Source organism: Falco cherrug, chromosome 2 (genome assembly GCF_023634085.1).
Source record: "Falco cherrug isolate bFalChe1 chromosome 2, bFalChe1.pri, whole genome shotgun sequence".
Taxonomy (NCBI): domain Eukaryota; kingdom Metazoa; phylum Chordata; class Aves; order Falconiformes; family Falconidae; genus Falco; species Falco cherrug.
The window spans coordinates 28869395-28876620 of NC_073698.1; positions in this window are offsets into that span (position 1 = coordinate 28869395).

Consider the following 7226-nt stretch of genomic DNA (forward strand, 5'->3'; position numbering starts at 1 on the left):
AGCTGGCGGGGAAGGCGCGTTAGAAGGGAAGGGAGAAGGCCGGAACCCTTACATGGGGAAAATATGGGCTACCTCCCGATGGTGTGCGAGAGATAGGAGTGTGTGTGTATGTGTGCGTGTGTGTGTGTGTGCCTGCATGCGAGCTGCTGATCCAGCATTTTGATCGCAACAGTTCGGGAGCTGGTCTACAGCGAGAGCAAATGTGACCAGAGTACCAAGCAGCTCATCCCTCCTGGGTTAGGTCAAGCGGAGAGGCGTGAGCTCCGGTCCTTTCCCAGGGTGTCTTCAGTGGGAAAGTTCTGGGGAGGGGTTGCTTTCTGGGGCTGAGGAGGGATGGTGCACACAGAGCCTCTGGGAGAAAGACAGATTTCCTATTCTGCTTTTTCCTCTCTGCCCTACAGCTTGAATAAATTCCTTCAGACAGGAGACAATTTTATGCCAGGTTTAAATTATGTCAGCACCAGACATGCAAAACCTCTTTGGTAATGTTTCTTTTACAGTCCTGGAACATGACATGAGATTTAAGTACTGATCATTAATATTATTAATGCTAAATGGAAGTGAGGTTTATTGCACTCAGTCTGTGTTTACACCATTTAATAGTAACAACAGTCATGTTCAGAATTAAATTACAAAGCCACTTTATTGGTGGGGGTTTTTTTTTAAATAAGCCTTTTCATGTTTTCCCCATAATGCCAAGTCTTAAAATCGGAACAGTGCCGAAAATGTGTATTTTCTCAAGGGATAAAAAAATGGATTGGAAAGTATCTAGCAAGATCGAGTTTTCCATCCTAACATTTCAAGTGTATTCTTTGAGGAAAAGTGCTTCAAATCAAAGTAGGTTAAATACAGGCTGGGTGCTAAAATGTATGCAATAATGTGCTTCACAAGGAAGACACACCCCCCAACACATGCGTGCCCCCCGACTACCTCTAGGCTACAACCACCTAGTATGCATCTATATTAGCAAGTAATGTGGATCGATCTGATCCAACCAGTTGGTGCTGAGGACCTGAATGATGGTCACGCTTTCCCATGTTTTTTTTTTTTTCAAATGCAATCCAGCCTGGGTCTATGGACTGAGGGCCCCGTCAGCACTCAGGACACGTCAGATGCACTCCTGGCGCCTGTCTTCTGCTTTGGTGCCATCTGCATCTACTTTGTGCAGTCCCCACTGCTGGGTAAACCAGAATGTGGTAAATGAGGATGATCTGGAGATTCACTCCAAAAGCATGCCCCTGATCCACACCAAAACATGGATGTGGATGTGCCCATGGGGTGGCTGACAGAAGGGGAGCTGAGCTGCTGTGACTTTCCCAAGGCTGAGAGCTGGAGCCTGCTCTGCAGCATACCATTCTCGCACCCTCCCCTCAAATCAGCCTCCTGCCTGGTGCCAAGCCTCCACTCTGGAGAGTGCACCAGCTCTGAGGTCTCCACTTCTGCAAGGAGCTATGCACTTCTTGATGAGTGTAGGCTCTTCATTTACTGTTCTCATGCCTTTACTTGGCTCAGTCAGGTGTTTTACCTCCTGCTGTTCATTTTATCAATACCTGAAATGACAGGGATACTAAGCTAACTACTAACTAACCACTAAGCTAACGTTGTGATGTTTGAACTGCACTCTTGGTGTAAAAACAAGAACTGAGTACTGTTACTAAATCTGCAATTGTTTAAAGACCCAGTCTGACTTTCTTTCCTTAGCCAAGGGCCTCAGTTGTAATGAAACTGTGATAAATGTGTCTAAATTAGGCAAGCGGTGGGATTAGGCATGGGTAGAAATTGCTTGGCAATAAAATGACTGTGGAAAAACTTCTGTTTCACACATGTAAACAGTTTCTCAGTTAAAACTGGCTTTGTAAACCTAGGGAGAAGCAAACAAGTATGGATTTTTTCATGCAATTTATCTCTTCTATGGTATATGCCAAGGTCCCCAAGTCAGTGTTTGCTTTGCTAATGGTATCTCTACAGCAGTTCATTTACTTCCCTTATATGGCCTTTACATTCACTCCCTGAGCTGCTGCCATTCTGCATTCCCTCAAGGAAACTGTATGCTGAATTCTGCATCTCTCCTGAAGCATCTTATCTTGCCAACTGTCTCTGAATGCCCCCACAGGCTGGCTGCATGACTTAGTCACTTGTAGGGAAATAAGCTTTATTTCACAGTCCATTTTCTGAGAGAAAAGGAGTTTTGTTTTGCTTAGAAAAAAATTAAACACATTGTATGTCTAAGTAAACATCCAAATTCTTACTCCATTTTTTTCCTAATGTTTATAGCTCGGCATGCTTCAACTGTATCAACTTTTGCTGCCCCTCTCAGGGAACAGCGTGCGTACAAGTATTTTTACTGGGAAAGTTAGCCTAAATATTTCAAGTCACATCTAACCTGTCTGAAAGAAAAAAGGAGTTATTACTTGGTGCTTCAGGATCTGCAGTCTCTCTTGTAACCACAAAAGCAGAGAGACCTCCACAGAGAAGAGCCATAACAAAAGTCCTGGTCTCCAGGGTCTTGTCTATACTGAAATAGCAGCTGGTTTTAAAATTGGTTCTGGTGTTTTGAAATTTAAGAGAATCCACTTTTGAGAAGGCTTCAGAGACAGGTGAGGGAACCTGAGCCACAAATTCCACACTGTTGGAACCACTGGAAATCAGACTGGATCAAACACCCATGAATACTCTGTCAGAAAACCACCCTAGCAGGGAGACAGGAAAATATACCTATAGATTTTACCATTTCTTTTCTTTCCGATCCATTGACTAAGCTGCTGTTACAGCTGGGGCCCTACAGACTCGGTGGAGCTAATCAGCACAGCAGAATAAAGAGAGAAAACACTGTCACTGTACCTAAATCAATCCCGACCCGACTAATATACACATCATAGGCTTGGTCACAGACTTTCATTACAGCATATCCTGTAAGACAATCCACTGTCATATAAAATGCCATAGGGGAATACATATGTTCCCAAACCCCGAGGAAAATGAAGCAGCTACTGAACCTCCATCTCATTCTTCAGCCTTTGACAAGAAAAAGAAACAAGTATTTTTATCTTGCAGGCCACCATCTGGTTTTCTCTTGTGTGGTCCACAGGAGAGTGATCACACTGACATGGTTCCGAGCATCTTACAAAACTGGATCTTCAGGTCATGTCTGTACTCGATTTTAAATGAAAAAGGTGTTGGCACAACAATAGACTTGAGGCTACATACAGGGAGCAACAGAAAGTCAACCCAATTATTCAAATACAGTCACTGAAAACCAAACAGACAAGTACTGTTAAGGAAATCATCCGATAATTAATATATTTGCCTGAAATGATGTCAAATCTGCAGCAGCTGGAAAAAAACAACCAACTAAACAGGCAGAAAAAGAGAAGCCCGAGTCTAACACCTGCAAATTTCTCAGAGGAAGGTAAGAAAACAAATTCAAGTAAGAAAAAAATTCAAGTCACTAGATCCTAATACATCCGTAAGGTGTCTCTTCCAAGTCAAACACATTGCATGTTTTCTACTGTGGGTAGCTACTTAGCTCTAAACAAAAGACCCTCTCTCCACTTCCATTCCAATACTATATTAAGTACTTCTTTTTATGGTGGTTCCTTTGGTGGTAAACTTTATAAATCCCATTACTGATATTTCATAAACAGAGCATTTTCTGAAGGATAGTTGTCTTACTGGACGTAATACTGTCGCTACTAACGACAGTCTTCTAATCTCCAAATGTACATATAAATAACATGTCAATGTAAAACAAAAAAAGGAACCATCATTTACTATTTGCCATAAACATTCCTTGTGTTGTTTCATCTTTATGAAGTTACTACTCATCATCTATTGTATAAAAGCCACCAGGTGCTCTGCCTTTTGCAAGACTAAAATAGTAGCTACAGCAAATCAAGCTACTGATTATCTCTTTTGTGTCCTGTTGCTGACAAGCCTGGTGGCTGTGGGAGAGGCCGGGGAGGCTTATTCTGCACCAGCCCCACATCTGAAGGGAAGAATGCCTGTTCTGCCCTCGCAAACACTGCCAAGGTGACAGAGCTCTGGGATGACAGGTCCCAGACCCGTCCTCCTTCAACAGGGAATTGGCTTAACCCTGCATGAACCCTAGAAAAAAACATGTAGATGATTCCAATCCTAAATTTCCACTGTTCCCAAGTGAACTTGGAAAAATCAGGGATGTCTGGATGATGAATGAGCAATTTCCCAGGAAGGAATGCTCATCTACTGGTAGCTTATTTGCTGTGCCTATAGACCCAAAAAAATAATTTAATCATGGCATCTTATTTACCAGGGGATATCTGTTTGTCTTCCCTAGACACAGTTGAAGAAAGATGCTGGGAACATATAAAGAGCAGGTCTTGCCATGGTGTTTTAGAATCATAGACTCATTTAGTTTGGAAAAGACCTTTAAGATCATCAAGTCCAACCATTAACCCAAGACTGCCAAGTCTATCACTAAACTACATCCCTAAGCACCACATCTACACATTTTATAAACACCTCTGGGGATGGCGATTCCACCACCTACCTGGGCAGCCTGTTCCAACACTTAACCACCCTCTCAGTGAAGACATTTTTCCTAATGTCCAATCTAAACCTCCCTGGCACAACTTGAGGATGTTTCCTCGCACCCTGTCGCTTGTTATCTGGGAGAAAAGACCGACCCCCACCTGCCTACACCCTCCTTTCAGGCAGCTGTATAGAGCAGTAAGGTCTCCCCCCTGAGCTTCCTTTTCTCCAGACTGAACAGCCCCAGTTCCCTCAGCCGCTCCTCACCAGACTTGTGCTCCAGACCCTTCACCAGCTCCGTTGCCCGTCTCTGGACACGCTCCAGCACCTCAGTGTCTTTGTTGTGGTGAGGTGCACAAACCTGGCACGGTATTCGAGTTAAGGCCTCAATAACTTCCCTAACCCTGCTGGCCACACTATTCTTGATACAAGCCAGGATGCCATTGGCCACCTGGGCACACTGCTGGCTTATGTCCAGCGGCTGTCGACCAGCACCCCCAGGCCCTTTTCCACCAGGCAGCTTCCAGCCGCTCTGCCTCAGGCCTGTAGCATCGCCTGAGGTTGCTGTGACCCCAGCGCAGCAGCTCGCACTCTGTGGCGTGCCTGCTGAGAGAAATGAGATCGTTTAACAGCACATGCAGCAGTGCGAAGGTTTTTATTTTTAATTTAAAGCCTCAATTAGGGATCGCGTTTCAGCTGCGAGTCACAATCTGAAAGCAGGGCCAGAAGCGCGCTGGTCCGCGGGCGAGCAGCGCGGCGGCGGCGGGAGCGGAGCGCTGCGCTGCTCCACAGTGACACTCGCTGGGCGGCCGGGCCGGGGAGCGGCACGGGGCAGCGGCGGGAAGCGGGGTCAGAGCGGGAAGGGAGCCGGGGCAGCGGCGGGAAGCGGGGTCAGAGCGGGAAGGGAGCCGGGGCAGCGGCGGGAAGCGGGGTCAGAGCGGGAAGGGAGCCGGGGCAGCGGCGGGAAGCGGGGTCAGAGCGGGAAGGGAGCCGGGGCAGCGGCGGGAAGCGGGGTCAGAGCGGGAAGGGAGCCGGGGCAGCGGCGGGAAGCGGGGTCAGAGCGGGAAGGGGGCCGGGCCGGGCCAGGCCGCCAGCGCGGGCGGCTCCGCGCCGCTCGGGCCCCGTGGCAATGGCGCGGGGTTTGCCCCTGCCCATCCCCCACCCCCCCGCGTTTGATGCGGGCTGCAGGCGGGGCAGGGCGTGTGTGTGTGAAAAGTGGGGGCAGAGCGCAGGGCTTGTTCCAGCTCTCCGCAAACGGAGAGGTTCGTACCGCCCTGGGGCCGCTGCCTTGAGGTCCCAGAGGTGCCTTTGCAGAACGTGCGACGGTGACTTGTGTGGCACCGTTTGTGTCAGCTGTGTGCGCCTGCGAAGGGGGTGCGAGCAGCGGCGCGTTCCTCCCCCTACCCAGCCTTCTGCCGCGCAGCTGGAGCTGAGCTGCCTCCCCCCCTGAGCCCCGGCAATCGTTTGCATCTAGGTCACCGTATCAGACGTATTCCCAAGGATGAGGCTAATGATTTCGGGTTTTTTTAGAAAGGAAAGCTGAACATCCTTTTGTTGGGGACAAACGCAAATTAATTTGCAACTCGAAGCTCGCTTCCTCACCATCACACCCCGAGGTTTGTACAGATCTCAGGTGCTCCGTGAAGACAGAACCTCTGAAATCTCACACGGATTCATTCATGGAAAAATTGTAAAGCCACCTGTTGTCAGCTGAAACCCAAACAGTACCCACTTTCTGGTATATCAGCGCCTGAAACATGTTCTCAGTGAGGGAAGAGCCTAGCTAATTTTTTTCAAACTCTCTAAAAGGCTTGTTAATAGGAAATCCAGTACATAGATAGCATTCATATACCTACATAGGCATGTGTTTATGTATTCTACATATATACCTATACCTCCACGTATTAAAAATACTGCACAGGGAGTACCTGAGACCCAGACTGGACCATAGAGCCCAGACTACCTGCCCTGCACTGTGCATGGGGAGCAATAGGCACCTATTGAATCATGTCCTGGACGCGTCTTGTGCTCACAGGGAAGCTGCAGCAGGCTGAAGAGAGATGCATCTTGGCCTGTGCGTCTCTGTTAATCTTTTGCTTCGGCCCGTGTTATCCTTCCAAATTACAAGTTGTTCTTCCGATGTCATTCAAAGGCATCGTTTCCTGTTTCCACCCAAAGCTGCCTGCTCTGGGAAGAGCTCTCAACTGCATGCGAGAGGGTTCTCTCTATATTATGTTTGGCAAAATAACCTAGTCATAGATTGTGCTTCTGCAATGTAACTACATATTTCAATATTCCTTTTCCCGATTAAAAAGCTAATTAGCAAGGTCGTTACAGTTGCCACTTATAAGGGGGAAGATAGTAATTCCATTAATGTGCTCACAGGAACTTCATTTATATTACCTCTTAACCTTTACAAGGATATGATCATTTCAATAATTAATTGCTTTTTGCCATTTAATTTGCAGTTTACCATTTTCAAGGGAAATTACCCATTAAACCAAGGCTTTTTTTTTTTTTTTTTAAATCGTTCACTCAAATAAGCTCTCCTTAGAGAAGCTAGATATTTGCTAAGCCACTTTCACATTTGAGAAGAGAGGACTCTGTCAGCGCTGCATATTAAAGAATGGCCCATCGCTCAGGCCTTTAACCATCTGGAGGAAAATGAGGCTGAATGGGGCTGAGGCAGTGATGAGGAGGGAATCAATTCTTATTCT